Source organism: Microcebus murinus, chromosome 12 (genome assembly GCF_040939455.1).
Source record: "Microcebus murinus isolate Inina chromosome 12, M.murinus_Inina_mat1.0, whole genome shotgun sequence".
Lineage (NCBI taxonomy): Eukaryota > Metazoa > Chordata > Mammalia > Primates > Cheirogaleidae > Microcebus > Microcebus murinus.
In genome coordinates this window covers 4,750,727-4,770,555 of record NC_134115.1, presented here as the reverse complement: position 1 = coordinate 4,770,555, position 19,829 = coordinate 4,750,727, and the positions used below count along the sequence as shown (strand labels likewise).

Genomic DNA, 19,829 nt, shown 5'->3' with positions numbered 1-19,829 from the left:
AGAGCTAGGATTACAGGCGTGAGCCACCGCGCCCGGCCCTCCATACTGTTTTCCACAGTGGCTGTACAAACTACATACATAGATATAACCTAGTGAATAGGATTCCATTTTCTCCACGTCCCTACCAACACTGGGTATCTTTCATCTTTTTGATCATAGCCACTCTAACATGACTGAGGTAATGTCTCTGGTTTTGATTTGCATTTCTCTGATGCTTAGTGATGTTGACCATCTTTGGTACCTGTTGGCCACTGCATATCTTCTCTGGAAAAAATATTTGATTTCCTTTACCATTGTTTTAATGATGTTATTTGGTTTTTTGCTATTGAATTATTTCAGTTCCTTATATATTATTACTATATAATGAATTATTATATAGTAATTGTTACTATATAATATATATATAATTCATATATGAATTATTTCAGTTCCTTATCAGATGTATGGTTTGTAAATATTTTCTCCCATTCCATAGGTTGTCTCTTCATTCTTTTGTTTTCCTTTGCTGTGCAGCAGCTTTTTAGTTTAATGCAATCCCATTTGTCTATTTTTGCTTTGTTATCTGTGCTTTTGGTGTTATATCAAAAAAAATCACTGCCCACATCACTGTCAAGAAGCTTTTACCCAAAGTTTTCTTCTAGTGATTACAATGAATCTGCATATCACTTTGGGTAGTATGGGGATTTTAACCATTTTAATTCTTCTAATTCATGAACACAGGATATTCTTCCATTTGTTTGTGTCTTTTTCAATTTTTCATAATGTTTTATAGTGTTCAGAGAACACACCTTTCACCTCTTTGGTTAAATTTATTTCTAAGTATTTTATTCTTTTTGATGCCATTGTAAGTGGGATTTTTTAAAATTTCTTTTTTGGATAGTTCATTGTTACTGTTCAGAAATGCAACTGATTTTTGTATGTTTATTTTGTATTCTGAAACTTTACTAAATTTATTTATTAGTTGTAACAGTTTTAGGGGGAGCCTTCAGGGTTTTCTATATATGATTACATCATCTGCAAGCTGGAAAATTTTTATTTTTTTCTAACTTGGATGTCTTTGATTTTTCTTTCTTGTGTAATTGCTGTAGCTAGGACTTCTGGTACCATGTTGAATAGAAGTTTTGAGAAGTGTTGCCTTATTCTTGATCTTATAAGAAAAGCTTTCAGCTTTCACCATTAAATATAATGTTAGCTGTGGGCTGTTGGGGACTGACATTATACTTTCCTGGTTTAAGAATTAAATTTAGTGAACAATGTACATGCTCTGCCCAGAGTGTTTGAGAGTAATGTGTTCCAGACAGGGTCCTTGTGACAAACAAGGTTGCTGCCTAGAGGCACAACAAAGGACTCGAGTTTTTGCAAGTAAGCAAGAGGTGCCCAGCCCCACGGCAGTGGGGATCTGGAGGCCACATGATAAACACATTGTTTCTAGGATTGCTGCTTAGCCCCATAAGATGGCTGGTTAGTCAATGACGGGTAAGATTCCTCAGGGAGGAATGACCTAAGACAGACACAGCAGCCGGGGGTCAGCCTAGAGGAACTGGGAACAAAAGTGCCCCCCGTGGCTGCCTTGCCTAACTTTGCTAATCTCGGTCTGTAATCTATGCCTGGCACCTAGAGCAACCACCTGGAAACCTTGAGTCAGGGGACATCTGTGTCCTTACGGCTATGTGTTCTGGAATTTGTGGCCATTGCTGTAATGCCTGGGTGGTCATGTACAGGGAACTAACTTTAATTTTTTAGAGTATAAAAGTAAACTGACCAATGCATTGGGCACTCGAATCTTGTACCTGTCTTCATGTGTATTTTTCTTTTTGTGTCTTTCTTTGTGTTCTGTGTTCATCCCCCGACCTGCAAATGGGCCACGGCAGTGGGCTTTTAATATAAGGTTCTTATGATGTTGAGGTACATTCCTTTCATACCTAATTTGATGAGAATTCTGATCATAAAAAGAAGTCAAATTTTGGTCAAATGTACTTTCTGTATCTATAGAGCAGATCATATAATTTTTATCCTTCATTCTGCTAATATGGTGTATCACATTTCTTGATTTGAGTATGTTGAACCATCTTTGAATCCTAGGGGTAAATTTCACTTGGTCATGACGTATGATTCTCGTAATGTGCTGTTGATTTCAGTTTGCTAATATTTTGTTGATGATTTTTGCATCCATATTCATCAGAGACATTGGCCTGTAATTTTCTTTTCTTGTAGTATTCTTGACTGGCTTTGGTATCAGGGTAATGTTGGCCTCATGAAATGAGTTTGGAAATGTTATCTCCTCTTTACTTTTTGGTAAGAGTTGAGAAGGACTGGCATTAATTCTTCTTTAAATTGTTGGTAGAATTCACCAGTAAAACCATCTAATTCTGTGTTTTTCTTTGTTGGTAGGGTTTTGATTACTGATTCAATCTCCTTACTCATTATCAGTCTGTTCAGATTTTCTGTTTCTTCATGTTTCAGTCTTGGTAGCTTGTGTGCTCCTAGGAATTTATCTACTTCATCTAAGCCATCCAATTCAGTGACATGTAATTATTCATAGTAGTATCTTACGATTCTTTGTATTTCTGTGGTATTGGTTATAATGTCTCCTCTTTCATTTATAATTTTACTTATGTGAGTTCTCTTTCTTTTTTTCTTGGTTAGTCTAGGTTTGCCAATTTTGTTTACCTTTTAAAAAAATACTCAGTTTTTATCTTTTCTATTTTCTTTCTAATCTTTATTTCATTTATTTCTGCACTAATCTTTATTATGCCCTTCCTTATGCTAACTTAGGATTTAGTTTCTTCTTATGTTTTTAGTTTCTTGAGTTGTAAAGTTAGGTTGTTTATTTAAGATATTCATTTTTCTTAATGTAGGCATTTGTCATTATTAACTTCCCTCTTAGAACTGCTTTTGCTTCATTCCATAAATTTTGGTATGTTGTGGCACCATTTTCATTTGTCTCAAGATACTTTCTTATTTGCCTTTTGATTTCTTCTTTGACTCCTTAGTTGTCCAGGAATGTGTTGTTTTATTTCTACATATTTGTGAATTTTTCCAATTTTCCTCCTGTTATTAACTTCTAGTTTCATATCATTGTGATAATATAAGATACTTGATATGATTTCAATCTTCTTAAATCTTTTAACAAAAACAATCTGTTGTTTTGTGGCCTAACATATGATCTATCCTGGAGAGTGTCCTGTATGTGGTTGAGAAGAATGTACATTTTGCTGTATTGGGTGGAATGCTCTGTATATGCCTCTTAGACCCATTTGGCCTATAGAGTTTTCAAGTGCATTGTTTCCCTATTAATTTTCATTCTGGATGACCTACCCATTGTTGAAAGTGGGGTATTGAGGTCCCCTACTATTAGTGTATTGCTACCTATTTCTCCCTTTGATTCTATGAATAAAAAATTAATTAAGTAAGAGAATATAATAATTATAAATATATATCCACCTAATATTGAAATACCTAAATATTTAACGTATAAAGCAGATATTAAGTATAAAAATTATTATTGCATAATGATGTTCTTTGTGTTTTATGGTAGTTTTTCACTAAACTCTATTTTGTTTGCTGTAAGTATAGCCACCCCTGCTCTTTTTTGTTTACTATTTGCATAGAATATAATTTTCCATCCTTTCACTTTCAGCCTTTATGTGTCCTTAAAGCTAAAGTGAGTCTCCTGTTGCTAGCATATTCTTGAATTTTGTTTGTTTAACCCACTCAACCACTCTATGTTTTCTATTACAGAATTTAATATGTAAATGGAATTATTGATAGGTAAGGATCTATTACTGTCTTTTTGTTAATTTTTTATGACTGTTTTGCAGTACCTTTGCTTCTTTCTCTCTCTCTTGATGTTTCCCTTTGTGATTTGATGATATTTTTTTGTAGTGGTATGCTGTGATTACTTTCACTTTATCTTTTATGTATTTACAAGAGGTTTTCTTCTATGTGGTTACCATGAGGCTTACATAAAACATCATATAGTTATAACAGTCTGTTTTAAGCTGATAACAACTTAACTTCAATTACATAAAAAATTCTACATTTTGGTTCTTCATATCCCCACATTTTATGTTATTAATGTCATAATTTATATCTCTTCACATTGTGCATCCATTAACCAATTATTGTTGCTATAGTTATTTTTAATATTTTTTTGTCTTTTAACTTTTATACTATAGTTAATAGTGGGGCAGGGCATGGTGGCTCATGCCTGTAATTCCAGCACTTTGGGATGCTAAGATAGGAGGATCACCTAAGGCCAGGAGTTTGAGACCAGCCTGGGCAATATAGCAAGATCTCATCTCTACAAAAAATTAAAAAAAATTTAAACAAAGCCCTTTTATGCTATAGTTGAAACTGATCTGTGCACCACCATTACAGTATTAGCATGTTCTAAATTTGACTATATATTATCTTTACCAGTGATTTTTATACTTTCATACGTTTTCATGTTACTAATTAGCATACTTTCATTTCAACTTGAAAAATTCCCTTTAGCATTTCTTGTAAGGCAGGCCTAGTGGTAATGAACCCCCTCAGCTTTTGTTTGTCTGAGAATATCTTTATCTCTCTTTATACATGAAGGATAGATTTTTCCAAAGATAGTATTCTTGGTTGTCAGTTTTATTTCCTCTCGACACTTTAAACATACCATCCCACTCTCTCCTGGCCCACAAGGTTTCTGCTGAAAAATCTTCTGATAGTCCAGTGAAAGCTCCCTTGTATATGAAATCACTTTTCTTACTGCTTTCAAAGTTCTCTCTTTATCTTTAACTTTTGATAATTTGATTATAATGTGTCTCAGTGTAATCATTTTTGGGTTGACCTTCCTTAAAGAGCTTTGAGATTCATAAAGCTGGATGTCCACATCCCTCCAAGGATTTGGAAAGTCTTCAGCCATTATTTAAATAAATGTTATTCCCCTTGCTTTTTCTCTTTTGTTTGAATGTATATTAGTTCACTTGATAGTGTCCTATAAATCCTGTAGGCTTTCTTCATTCTTTTTCATTTTGTTTTCTTTTTTCTCCTGACTGAATAATTTCAAATAGCCTGTCTCCATGTTCACAGATTCTTTCTTCTGCTTGGTTGAGTCTGCTGTTGAAGCTCTCTATTGCATTTTTCATGTCCTATATTGTATTATTTCATTCCAAAATTTCTGTTTGGTCCTTTTTAAAGATTGCTGTCTCTTTGTTGAACTTCTAGTTTTGTTCATGTATTGTTTTCCTGATTTCATTATGTTCTTGTAACTTGCTGAAGCTCTACAAAAAACTTATTTGGAATTCTTTGTTAGGCAACTTTTAGATCTCCATTTCTTTGGGGTTGGTTACTAGAAAATTACTGTTTTTCTTTGGTAATGTTATGATTCCTTGACCTTTTGTGTCTCTTGATGTCTTGCATAACAATGCAAGACTTTTGCTTTTTAAGAAGCAGACATCTCCTCCAGTCTTTACCGGCTGGCTTTGGCAAAGACCTTCCACAGTTAAGTCTGGCAGTCTCTCCGACCTTTCATATGGACCCACCCCGCTTCACTCCTCTTGTTCCCTCTTGCAGGGGGAGTCTTAGGATTGTATGCCTTCTCTTAATCCCACAAAGCCAGACCATGTGATAAGAGCCTCCTGTTTATTTTCTCTAGAGCAGTAGCCTGAAATGTTCAAGGTTAAGCACCTTCTCCCAATCCTGTAGAGTTGAACTGGCTGTCTGCATGTGCTTTTACATGATCTTCAGAGGCTTATGCACACTGGCTTCAGGAGCATGTGGGTATGGACAGTGTGCAGAGTACTGGGGGCATGTGTGAGCTAGTTGAGGGGGGTCCACAGGTGATATATTCTACAAGGTTTGTGTGTGGGCCTCTTGATGAAGTTTGTAAGGTGGTTAGTAGAAACTGTGACCCTTTGTTGAGTTCTGTGCCCCAGTTGCTATGGGCCTATACCTAGCTACCCCCAGACTATTTAGCTATGTCAATCCCTTCAATGTCTTTGGTAGAGTAAGAAGGAAGTGGGCCATTCCACATGGCTGAGGAAGCTAGGTACTCACTAGAACCTCACTTTCCTCCATGGTAGAAAACATGGGCTGAGAGGACCTATCTTGTCCTATGCCTTTGGGGAAGGTTGGTGCAGTAAAAGTGAAACTGTTCTTCTTACCATCTTCAATGTGTCTATTCTCAGAATTTTTGCTCTAATGGAGATGCTGGGACCTCCTGCTGGACTCCCAGGCCCCCAGAAAGGTACTGTTGTCCATGAGTGGTTGTCAAAATTGGTGTGTCTGTGGGGGGTTGAGGGTTGAAAACTCCTCTTCTGAACTATTGCTGGCATTAATCCTCAGTTTGCTGGTTTGTGAATGATGAAATTAATAACTTCTTTTTATTTGTGCCCCAATATTTGTCCCTTAATTTTCATTTATTTTAATTTTAATTTTCGCTTGAAGTTTCACATGTACCCAATTTATAGGATCATATCATTAAAAAGTCAAATAATTAAAAGATTTTTCTTTTCACCCAGCATACTGAAGACTTGATATTTATACTGAAATAAAAAATATATTTAATATACCAAAATAAACGGACATTGTATTCTCTAAAGTTCTTAAATAGATTCAGCTACGTACTGAGCCACTAACAAAGAACCTAAAATAAGTCTAATTATGATAAGTCAAAACAATGTGCTTCATTAGAAATTGATGTAAAGCACACATGAATCAAGAATTTAAGTCGCACCTGTTCCTAGGACATATGATATCCTTCTAAGCACCTTTGATACCGAGTTTAAGATAGGTGTCCTCTTATTTTTCCACTTTTCCTGCTTCATGTTAGCTTTTTTTATTTTTAACATTTTATTTGCTAGTTTAAAAGTTATTAGTGGAAAAAGCCAACATTCAGGATAACACTTTTCTATTATCTGCTCCTCCCCATCACTCTGTTTTCTGAGAATACCCAGTTATCTTCTTCTCCCACTCCCAGGTCACTCTCTGCACCCTACAACCAATGTTGTTCTGAACTGGCCCAGCCAGACCTGTTTCCCCCAATGGTTACATTATTAGGAATCCCATGAGCCTGTTGCTAAATACTTGGTAGCTTGACATTTGATACTGGGAAAGTATTTGCATCAAGGGAATCAGTCAATGCTACTAGTGATTCCTCCATGACTCCAGAATTGGTTGTTAAACATTTACTTAGAACACCACTGCCCACAAACCCTCAGTAAAAAAGCAAAATATTCTATATCCAAAGCTATTGCTTATAATCAATAGTTGTAGCAAGCCCTCTTGTGGTTGTTATCAGAATTGCAGAAGATGAGAAGATACGGTAAAAAGATCAAGATTTCATGCCAAACGCATTTTATATAATGGTTCAGAATGACAGTGTTGATTGTTGTAGTTTAATGCTGACTTCACCTGAGCAGGTTTCTCTCAAACCACCCAAGGAACATCACCTACATATCCCTGCTCAAGAGTTGTAAATATCTTCAAGTGTATTTTCTTTGTGTCCATAGAGCAAAGACTATATTACTTCTTTTTAAGAACATGCATTGTCGTGGTTTACTGTGGGCGAGTCACAGGAAAGGTGGTGTGTTCTGAAATTGTCTGTGTTTCTTAGTCATACAATGAAGCCATATGAGGAATGCAAACCAGTCACCACTGCACGTTAACTCAAAAACCACAGCAGCACCCTCCTCCTTAACACCCTGCAAGGGTTTCTGTTGTATCTGAAATAACATCCACCTCTTCACCAAGCCTCATGGGCCCTGGGTGGCCCAGCTCCTGCCACTTCTGCTCAGCTTCCCTGGATGTCCCTTTTTTGTGACTCAGGGGTCAGCTCAAAGGCCCACTCAGGGAGCCTTTCTGGGCACCTGCTCCAAACCAATGCCCACCCACCCATCTGTCATTGGTAACATCACGGGGCTTAGTTTTCTTCAGACCGCTTATCTCTGTCTGATAGTGTCCTGTTTGTTTATATGTTCACCATCTGACTGCCCCGTAGAATGGCAGCTGGAAGCTCTGTGTAGGCAAGGCCCTTGCCGTCTTGCTCACAACATTTTCCCCAAAGCAGGCCCCTGGTGTGAGTTGCTGGGAAGACTATGGATGTCCATGGGCAAAAGAATTGGGAGCCCAGCACCCACCTACCCTCCCACCCTCCCACCCCAGCTCTCATTTGGGTGTAGGGCAAACAATTGGCCCATTTTTCCAGGGACTGTCCCTGTTTTAGCACTGAAAGCCCACAGTCTGGGAAACCCTTTAGCCCCAGGCAAAACCAGGTGGTTGGTCACCTTAATACAATATAATCTAGAATTACCTTTTGGGATGATTTTGAAAATTAACTTAAATGATATTACATTTTTTAAATGTATTAATAAAAGCTTCCTCTGGATAGCAGAATTAAGCTTGCAGATTAACCTTTGCCACTCTATGAAAAAAATTATTTGAATTGGCAGTTAGCCTATCTTAGCATACACATTTGTATTGGTCTTAGCACTTAAAATATATATGCAACATATTTTTTAAAAGGATCATATTGCATTTCACAGGTAACATTTTTAATTTTAAATGTCATTGCAGAAATAATGTGGTACAAACACTGCATATGTGACTCATTGCTGGTGGGGTTAGAAACTTTCCACTTGAAGTTGCTTTGATTCCTAAAATAAATTTACTTATGTATTTTTTTATATTCCATCTCCTAATTTAAACAGAATTAAAAAATTGAGCTTTTTATGGATTTTTTTTTCCTTTTTTTAGAGACAGGGTCTTGCTCTGTTGCCCAGGCTGGAATGCAGTGGCACAGTCCTGGCTCACTGCAACCTCAAACACCTGGGCTCGAGTGATCTTCCTGCCTCAGTCTCCCAAGCAGCTGGAACTAAAGGCATGTGCTACCATGCCTGGCTAGGTTTTCTATTTTTTTGTAGAGATGGGGTCTCTATGTTGCTAAGGCTGGTCTTGAACTCCTGACCTGAAGCAATCCTTCTGCATCAGCCTCTCAAAGTGCTAGGATTACAGGTGCAAGCCACTGTGCCTGGCCTATGTTTTACTTTCAAAAGAACTATTCTTCAGCATTTCTATTTCTCCTTGAACTTGGAGGGAAGACTGTTGGCAAAAGAAGTCATTACACTAACTGTATTAGATAAACTAACAAAGTCATCCAAATTAGGAAGGATTGGTGGGCCTTCACTTTACATACATTGCGGGGGAGAGTAGTTGAGGCAGGCCAGCCAGATCAGCTGCTTCTCCCCACGGAGCCAAGTCCCTAAGTTAGGGGTCCCCACAGAGGATAAGGAAATTGTAGGCAACTGAGAGAAATAAAAGAATACACAGGGTCTAAGGTATAGTTCATAGTTTTATATATATGAAAAGATCAGATATAACACAGCGGGGTACTCAGGAGACTGGCGTATCTCTATGAACACCAGCAATATGGTTAGATTCATACACGTTTTTATAGTCACAGACATCAATTACCAGTTGTCAGGGTAACATATTTGCATATCAGGGAATGCAGTTGCTAGGGGATACAGGTAGTGGTTGGGGGTCAAAAGTCCTCTCAAGGGGCTTCTAATCTATCTAGGTGAACAAACAGGTACAAAATCTTTCAGGGGCTAACTTCTAACTTCTAAGAGGTAGTTGTCAGTTAACAAAGGTATAACAAAAGAGGTATAGTGACTCTATTTCTTTGATTAGTTATGGTGGACTTAAAGGTAGACAGACAGGAGAGAGCAGGAAGCCCATCTCTATAAAACTGGTTGTTTATAACCACAGGGGCACATCTCTGGGCAAAGTGCACTCACTGTCTCTGGCTCCCATCCTGTGGGCCATATTTGCCTTGCCTTGTCTTTCAAGACACAGGGAAGCTCACAGATTTTGAGATACTGGGAAGCCTTCCTGGAAAACATCCTTACTGGAGATTTGAGAGCTCTCCCATGATAGCAGCCTCTGAGAAGTGAACCATTGAGTCCACACATTCCTTCAGGGCAAAACCCTGCAAACTCTTGTTTCTGTCTTTCATATAGCAATATTGGGTTATACAATAAAATAATGATCTTATGAGCCACATTTCATTAATTCCTAAATCATATTTTCCCAACAATACATTAGAATGACTCACTGAGGCAGCATACATTTCAAAAGATAAATTTTAAATCTTTATTTAGTCCATTAAAATGGCCTCATGTGTAATCTGAAACTGCCCACAGCATACAGAAGAGCTTGTGATCTCTATCCTGTTGCTGAAAATGTGATAGAGGTTGGCAAAACCTTTCTGGCCATAGTTTGTATTGTCCCATTAGCAAGAAGACTGCTAACACTGAGGCCAAGGGCCATGGGGCACAATGGGTGGTGAGTAGAATTCACAGCATCCCACCTGCTCTCCCAATCCTCATTCCCATGCTTGTCAGGATGTCCATCTGGCCTCTGACATCAGGAAAGGCCAGCGGGAGAGAAAAGGGTGCAGGAGCAATACTCAAAGCTTTACTAGTTTACATTGACTATTGACGTTGGAGAGGGAAGCTGTGGATCTCCTCACTTCCCTTCCCCATCACTGTTGACTGTATTCCAAGGCCAAGATGAGGTTTGTGAGACAGAAGTCTTGAGCACAAATCTCTAGTCTGTAAAGTCACCTTCTTGGCTCACTCCCATGACATTTCTCAAAGAGTAGCCAGTGAACACCCACACCCCAAAGTCACAGGGGGTGCTTATTAAGAATGCAGGTTCCTGGGCTCTCCTAAATCAGAATTTCTGCTGGTGGGCCTCAGGAACTTGCATTTGTAAGAAATCTTCTGGATAGTTCTGGTGCATACTGGGGTTGAGCCTTGGTGACTCTTTCCTATGGTCTGAATGTATCCACCAAAACTCATTTGTTGGAAACTTCATCCCTAATTCCACAGTGTTGGGAAGTGGAGCCTAATGGGAAGCCTTTAGGTCATGAGGGCTCCACCCTCATGAATGGATTGATGCTATAAAAAAGGACTGCAGGACGAGGCGCTCTCTCCTGCCCTTCTGCCATGTGGGACACAGCAAGAAGCCTTCATCAGATGGTGGAGCCTTGATCTTGGACTTCCCAGCCTCCAGAACCATAAGAAATACATTTCTGTTCTTTATAAATTACCCTGTCTCAGGTATTTTGTTAGAGCAGCACAAAATAGACTAAGACTGTTTTGGTCTTTAAAGCATAACCAACTCTCGGAATCCCTCTCCCCTCTGAAGAAGTCTTTCCAGGCAAATTGCCATCCTGGTCATGCCCATGATGTGGAAAAACATCCATGAACCTTGAGGATTTGCAATTAAATGCAAACAGAAGTGTTTGCCTCACTTCATCTCCTGAAAGGCAAAGAACAACCTGTCAAGAATTTCACTTGTCCTCTTGCTTCCACTTGGACTTGAAGAGGCCAGACCTCAGGTTACCTGTTCCCTGAGCCTGGTTCTCTGTGACATGAGAGGAGCCACTTGGCAGGTCTGGCGGCTCCATCTCAAACACTGAGCCCCTCCAGCTTGACAAGCCAAAGCTGCCAGTGACCCTCTTGCTCCCACGCCCTAGCCTTGCCTTCACTTCCACAATATCCTAATAGGTATTTTTAGAAAGTCAGTCTTCACTGCACACTCAGAAAGAGTAGGCCATTAAAGCATAATTAAGTAAATTAACAATAATTAATTCATTATGTGTAACTACAGCACAGAATAACACCACATAAATTGGAATACAGCACTGGACTTTAAAACAAAAAAATACATTGAAAAGCAATGTTTAAGTGCAAATAAGATTTTCAATAAAATGCTATATAATTATTACAAATAGGAAAGAAAATGCTATCCTTATAGTTTCCACTTTCTCTTCTTACTGGTTACCAGAACCATGTTTTGAACTAGCTCATTTTCAGCTATCTCTAAAGACCATAGCTGCTACTGAAAAAGCATAAGCAATTTTAGCTGTCAAACAACAAACATTTCTAGAAGATAACCCTAGGCTGAAACCAAAGGCTTTCTATACTCCTCCATGGCTCTCAGACAAATGATTTTCCATTGTCACTGTCGGGGTCACTCCAAGGAGATCTCCATCCTCCCCACCTGGCACCCTTTCCCTATGGCTGCCTAGTACAACACAGTCAAGCCAAAATCAGCTCATGCTAGTGCTAGAGAAGCTTGAGATAGAAGCTCTAACAATGCTCTGCTCTTATGGAAGTTTCCAGTCTTGCAAATCCCAATGAACTAGCTTGCTGGTAGAAATTTAGAATGAAAGGTATCTGGATAGTGAGAGTAAACAGCACAGAATTCTTGTGTCTAACTTCATAAGAGTTTCTTAAAGCCTTCCTCGGAGCACACTCACTCTTCTCATTTGGTTTTCTGTAACCATTTCAGATCACAAGTAGCATTAGAAGGAAAAGGATAGATGGGGACAGAAATGATCACTTAAATAGTAGACTAATGAATTTGCCAATTACCAGACAAAGAAACAACATATTAGTTAATATAATAAGGAGCTATTCAGTGTCTACTACAAACCAGGCATTATGTTGGCCCTGGAAAAACAAAAATGAATAGAACCCTGATCTTGCCCTCATAATATATACAATTTTATATGTTAAGACTAAAAGTATTAACTATGGTTATTTGGTACAGGTATCAAACTAAGGCCAACTTCAGTGGTTAGCTCATGAAACTGTCAGGCAGTCTGAATAATGAAGCCAAGGAGACAGAAGCCACAGAAACCCAAAGAATGAATGAATTCACAGTGATGAGAATTCATACACTGTCATCTAAAGTGGCTGTGATTCCAGCTGCTTCCCATCATCTCCGGGTGTCTCTACTCCAGATTTACTTTCTCACAATAACAGATATTTTTGTTCTACTTGTATCAGCTTCTGTGGTCAGGGAGACAACTTCCTTTGGATTGGTAGCCCAAGAATCTCATGGAGTGAGGACTGATTTCAAAAACACCCCTGCTTTGCCAACACACGTATATAACCTTCTTTCCCTACAAATATTTCCAAGAGGATTCCACTTAAACATGGCTGTGGAATGCTTCCTTGCATTCAGATTCAGCACCCTTGCTCCCCAGCAGAACTCCAAGTGACAGCAGCTGCAACCAGAGGCAAGAAGTGGTGCCCAGTTGGGGGCTATGGACTGGGTTATGTTGCTGGCAAACTAGATATTTGGTTGGGGCCAGATGAGTTTGATAAATAAAAGTCCATGTTTTTGAGTACAAGAATCTTTTCACAATTGGTCACTGCTACGGTCTGAACGTGTCCCCAAAAAAGCATGTGTTGGAAACTTAACTGCCATTGTGACAGTATTAAGAGGTGGAGCTGTAACCAAGTCCAAGCTTGAACCACTCACAGCATGACAGCCAGCAAGTTGAGAGACAAGGTGCAGGAACAAAGGTGACTTTTATTTGGAAAGCCAGCAAACTGAGAAGGTGGCAGACCGGTATCCCAAAGTGCCATCTTAAGTTAGTAATGAGCTTTAGGCTCCTTATTATGTTAAAGGAAGATGGGAAGAGGAGGGAGTTGAGGTCAAGAGGTGACTACCAACTACAGACATCTGGGTGCCAGTGAGAGTCAGAGAAGGTTGTGAAACTTCTTTGTTCTTGGTCAATTGACTTCAGATGGTGTAGGTCAGGTCAGAACGTTCCTATAAATCTTTAACATAGCATTGTTACTGTGTGTATGCTTTCCTTATCTCCTTGGGAGATAGTTTTGGGGAAAGAGACTGTTATTTTTTTTTTTTGAAGTTCAACTGTAAGCTCTCCTCCCATAATTAGCTGGCATATGTGCAGAGCTAAGCAGAAGCTTTTAACCTAAGGGATATTACCTCAGAGGGTCAGAAGCAAAATGGAGCCAGTCATGCTAAGCCTCCCCTCCACTGTGACAGGGCCATTAAGCCACGATTAGGCCATAAGGGCTCTGGCCTCGAGAATGAATTAATGCCATCATCATGGGAGCAGATCATTATACACGATCAGTCTGGTTCCCCCCGCCCCTGCAGCATGAAGAACAGCGTTCCTCCCCTCCGGAGGGGGCAGCGTTCCAGGCACCATCCCCAAGCAGAGACCACGCCCTGGGCAGACAGCCTCCAGACCTCTGAGAAATAAATTTCTACTCTTTATAAATTACCTGGTCTCAGATATTCTGTTACAGCAGCACAACTGGACTATGGCAGTCATCCAGTCCACCAAGAGTCTTTCTGTGGCATACAAAAACATAGTGTTTGTCCCTGGTTCCTGGCACAGAGCTCCTAAAATCCTGAGGATTTCCTGAGTGATAGGAGTGTCTTTTGTTATTTATAACAAACCACTTTCTACTACACCCAGGACTACAGTTCATTATGCTAAAGAGGTGACTTAGGGTGGGGCTGATCACCAGAAAGACCAAAGACCTGGTTAGAGGGAACTTCCAGCCCCACCCACCGGCCAGTGCCACTGGGAAAGGGGCTGTGATCACATAATGATCTCCAATGACAGCTGATGGGCTTCCGGGCTGGTGACCGCGTGGCGGTGCTGGAAGGGTAGCTGCCCAGAGCAGGAGTGGGAGCTCCATGCCCTTCCTCCTCATGCCTTGCCCTGTGTACCGCTACCCTCTGGCTGTTCTGTGTGGTATCCTTTGTAATAAACCAGTAAACAAATGTGAAGTGTTTTCATGAGTGCCATGAGCAGCTTTAGCAAATTATCAAACCTGAGGAGGAGGTCATGGGAACCCCTAAATTTGTAGCCAGCCAGGAGAAATGTGGGTGGTCTGGGCACCCACTATGGCTGGTACCCCAAATGGGGGCTGTCTCATGGGACTGAGCCCTGCACCTTTGGGGTCTGCTGATAAGTGCAGGAGTTAGTGTCAGAATATAATTGAAGTGTTGAATCCCCAGATGGTGTCAGAGAATTGGTGTTGGAAAATATATGAATATTTTGTGTCGGGGAAAAAAAACCTCACACCCTCCTACAGTAAGAGACTTCTGGTTAGCATTCAAACTGGACATAGTCTCGGGCCCTGGGGCTATTCCAAGTGATTCGGTCACCCATTCCTGACCCAAGTTCTCCTGCCATCAGACCCCTATCTCGATCCTCGCAATTACCTAACCATTGACTGGACCAGGATTCAGAACTAAAACAAACACAACCAAGGATCCCTACTGTCCACTTGCCTTCTACCTTTGTCCTTGTTCTTTCTCTTTAACTATGCATCTTCCCTGTCCCATGAACTTGGACTAGGCAATAAGCCACATGGCTAGCAAAAACAACAATTAGTAAGTACCATCTGGATGGTTATCAGGACCATACCAGACATGGAGCATGAGCGCAGGAATGACCCCAACTCAAGTTATGGTCAGAATAGAAGACAATCGCCTCAGCCAAAACTGCAAGGACATATCCTCAACTCCCTTGCACTCTATGGGAACCCTGGTCCTTCTTCAGACAGGGGTCACCTGGTTCCCATCAACTGAAGGAAGCTTTCGGCCTCTGTTTAGTCTCTTGTTTTCTTTTTACGCCAGGAATAGGCACATACATGAACCTCTGGACATCATGGTTTGCAAGCTAAGTGGAGGTTGACACATTCTACTCAAACTACACCCATTTGGAGGGCTTTTTTCCTCTTCCACCGTCCATCACAGCCATCTAGAATGGAAGCAACGCCTCAGCTGCTCACTCCTGCTAGTTGCTACCAGGCTTCTTTTTAAATTCTCAATTGGTCGTGGTACTCTCCTCACGTGGCCCTATGTAGGGTTGCGGCCCTGAGAAGGAGAGCAAAGCCATCCCATGACTTCCAGACATTTACTTGTGTTTTCGGGGACTTACTAGACCCAGTTCAGGACTGACCACTTCTACATGATGCTGCAGTGCTTCTGGGCACAGTCGACTTTATGGCTGGGCAAATCAACTGGGGCCCAGTTCATGATGGGTAGCGTTGACCACTTGGGTCCATGATCTATACCCACAATAGGTACATATCTGCATGCCTTTATTCTGATTTTACAAAATTCCTTTCTCTATATTTTATGCCAGGATTTCTGGCCCTGTAATGTCCTCACTTTGCTTGAGTGAGCATTGGTATAGGTTTGTGATAGTCAACTTAGCAAACTGTTAGAATTGTAACCAGCTGCAAACTTGTACCTTGAATGCAGAGCTTCTGATGAGGACATCCATGTAAACAATGTCAGCTCTATCCAAATGTGGGTTTTACCATTCTTGGTCTACTGCCCTCAAAATCACTTTCTTCAAGTATAAATTAATGAACTCCTGCAATTCCTCCTCTTTCTTACCCTGATTCTGTAGTACACACACACACACACACACACACACACACACACACACACACACTCACTCTCAGACAAGTCAAGTTTGAGTCCTGGTCATTCAGTTGAATGGTGAGCAGGGGTAGAGCAGGAGAATGCTTGACTTTTCCTCCCCAAAGGGATGGCTTCTCCAAGGTGGAGAAGCACAGGGCGAGGGAGAGATGCGAGGGACTTTGGAACCTGGGATTCTCTGAGTCACCCAGGTAATAACAACACCAATACCAATTTCTGTAACCCATCCTTTCCGAATCAGTGCTGTGACTTCCACTTAAGAAAAACCTTGTGAGATGGTGAAGTCAACTGGTACTTTAATTCAGGAACCTGCAAAATCTATCTCTGAGATTGCTTTTTCAGAGATGTCAAAGCCAAAGATATAAGATTCTTTGAGGACAACACCAAGAAGAGACCCTGACGTTTATTTCATGCCTCACAGGAGCACTGAGATTCACGGCATTCTTTTCTTGGTTTCAGTCAGCTCGGGACCCTGTGATTCTGGCAGTTCCCTTAAGTGGTCTGGACAGCAGCAAGCTGGGGCTGCAGGAGACTCAGAGCTTTTGGGAACCATAGGCAATAACTTGGGTGACTGCGCTTCAATGCTTTCAGTCCCTTTGCCACCTTTTCAAGAGAGAGCTCCTGACATGAATCACGTGGGCAGCTCCCAAAGGATGGCCACGGCCCAGCGGCAATGAAAGGTGTCCCTGACAGGGCTATGAAGGGGTGAAGAGAAAGCACAAAGGAAACAGGAGGGACTACATTAATCTCATCTGGAGTGGAGGAAGGAATGCCAGTAGAAAGCTTTATGGAGAAGGTGATGGCAAAATACATCAGGAACTTCTGAGGAACGAGTGGGAATTTGCCACACAGGAAGGAAATTTTGGACCAACATACCCCTCAAAAAACTCAAAGACATGATAATCCTGAGCCCATGTGCAAAACTCTGTTAACCCTGAAGAGAGGGATCAGAGCAAGTTATGTGCAAGTGCACGTTCCCTATGTCTGTGTAGATCAATGGGGTGGACACAGGTGATAGATCCCAGATGGTGTGACACAAGGAGACATGTAGTTGACACTTCCCCAGTCAGTTCTGGTTCCCCTTGCCTTGGCCAGAATCCTAGCGTTCCTCAAACTCCCTTGGGCACTCACTGAAACAAGGGCTGTGCAGCCTGGGGCGCAGGCAGTGCCAAAGCACCCTGCCCAAGAAAAGGGCTGTGAGGGTCACTAAGATCTGCAGGACAGGAGCAAGGTCTCCCTAGACGATTCTGGCCTGGGGCTGCCTCATTTCTTAAGAGATTCACAGTATTCTGAAGAAGCAGAGAGGTTTTGTGAGCTGTGTCTTCAAGTATAAAGACAGAGAGGAAGGGCAGCAGAATTGTTCAGCTCCCACTTATGACAGAAGACAGGGCCCACAGACCCGGGGCCCACAGACCTGGAGCCCGCTCAAGTGACACTTGCTACCAATGGTCAGAGCCCACTTCCAGGAGAGTGCTCACATGTTAAACTCCCCAAAATCTATGCCAGTTTTGAAGTAGGACTATCTAGTGGCATATTAGAGTAACTTTTATTTTTATAAAACTATGGCTAGATTTATAATTAACACTGATTTTTAAAAATGTTTTACTTTGAAATAATTTCAAGTTTACAGAAAGTTGCAAAAATGGTACAAAGAATTCCTGTGTACTCTTTACCCCAGATTCACCAATGTTTCACATTCTGCCATGCTTATCATTTTCTCTGCCTGATTCTTTGTTCTCTATACACACATAAAAGAATGTCCTTGTGATGCGAAAAATGTCGGGCGCCAGGTCCCGGCCGATTGCTGCCTCCTCGTAGTTTCGCATCTCAGGGGACCAGTGCCACACGTGGCCAGTTAGAGGCACCCTGCTGGGGCTGGGCCCCATGGCGCCCAGCCGCCCGGACACCTGCAGGCTGCCCTGGACACCCTCGGGCCGCCGGGACCCTACGTGCCGGAATGCCCCAGACCCACTTGCGGCTGCCTGTTTCGGGCCATGCTCCTTGCGTGATCCTGATTGGGTAATTTTTGAATCCCACTGTTTTCGATTGGATGTTAAAGTTTGTTGTTGATTGGATGTTAAAGCTTGTTGCTGATTGGATGTTAAAGCTTGTAGTTGATTGGACGCTTCTTGAGCCCTACCAAGGGTATAAAAGCAGGGGCAGAAGGGCAGAAAAGGGGTGAACATCTAGAGAACATCGGAAGAAGTGAAGAGGGCTGTAACACTAGGTGTGCTGAGCCTGCTGTAGGAGAGTAAAGGCTGTTCTCCGACTCGACTCTTCGTGTGCCGCTTGGTTCTTTCCCCGGTCAAATGAATAAGCACTGTAACGCTAGCTGTACACACTGCCGCAACACTTGTTCTTAATAAATACACTATATGTGTAGGTGTACACAGGGAGTGATACATATATATGTGTAATATGTGTATATCGTGTAAGACATATATACATATGCAATATAATACATCCATACATACGTGTTTTGAACTATTTGATAGTAAGTTGCAGACATCACACTTCTCTACCCCTTAATGAAGTGCATATTTCCTAAGATCAAGGATATTCTTTTACCTAACCACAGTACACTTATCAAATTCAGGAAAGTTAACATTGACACAATACTTTCTATAATCTACCATCATTTAAATGTCTCCAAAATGTTCTTTACAGCATTTTTTCTTCTTGGTACAGGATCACACATTGCATTTTGTTGTCTCCGTTAACCTAGAACTGGGCCTCAGCCTTTGTCTTTCATATTATTGACATTTTAAATATGACTATCCATTTATTTTATAGGCTACCACTGCACTTCTGCTGATGTTTGTTCACAACAGGATTTACATTGCACATTTTTGGCTGGAACACTGTGTAACTAGTGATGGGCCCGCTAGGCCTCAGAGTGGTGCACGCGGAGGTGCATGATTTTGCTTGCTCTGTGTATCATGATGCTAATTCGATCACTTGGTTAAGGTGTTGTTCAGTTTCTCCTCTTATGGTTATGATTTTTTCCCATTGTAATGAATAAGCAATTTGTGTTGAGAATTGTCACACATTTTACCAAACTGTCAGAACAAGACTTTTTAAAAAAACCCTTTCTGGCTGTGACCTGGCAAACAAAAATTACTTCCCTAAATACTTAACAGAATCAGAAGTGGAGACAAGTTGCAGATTCCTAGGGATGTGATGTCCTGGCACTCTGTGTTTTCTAGCAACTTGCAGATTCAGATACATGAATAGCTTCTGCTCCTCCTCCTCGTGGTTAATGTACTTCACTGCACTACAGCCTGCTCCAGGGACAACAACGTGGAAAATGCATCTCTCTTTCTTTAAAGGACTTTCAATTAGAAAAGTAATTCTTAAAAGAAAAAAAAGTGATTGTAATCTAAGTGATTCTTCACTAGGTATTTGACATCAAAATGGAATGACAGGCCGGGCGCTGTGGCTCACGCCTGTAATCCTAGCTCTTGGGAGGCCGAGGCGGGCGGATTGCTCAAGGTCAGGAGTTCAAAACCAGCCTGAGCAAGAGCGAGACCCCGTCTCTACTATAAATAGAAAGAAAT

At 41.0% G+C, this 19,829-nt stretch overlaps 2 long non-coding RNA genes across 2 annotated transcripts in view; one reads left to right on the top strand and one right to left on the bottom strand.

The window, feature by feature from the left end:
• Window positions 1-19,829, bottom strand: part of LOC105876169 (uncharacterized) — a 104,616-nt gene that overhangs the window by 71,273 nt on the left and 13,514 nt on the right. The window lies entirely within an intron of this gene.
• Window positions 1-19,829, top strand: part of LOC105876168 (uncharacterized) — a 39,456-nt gene that overhangs the window by 10,958 nt on the left and 8,669 nt on the right. Inside the window, exon 2 of the long non-coding RNA XR_012922165.1 lies at window positions 6,165-6,223. This is a non-coding gene — a long non-coding RNA (uncharacterized LOC105876168). The remainder of the gene's footprint in view (window positions 1-6,164; window positions 6,224-19,829) is intronic.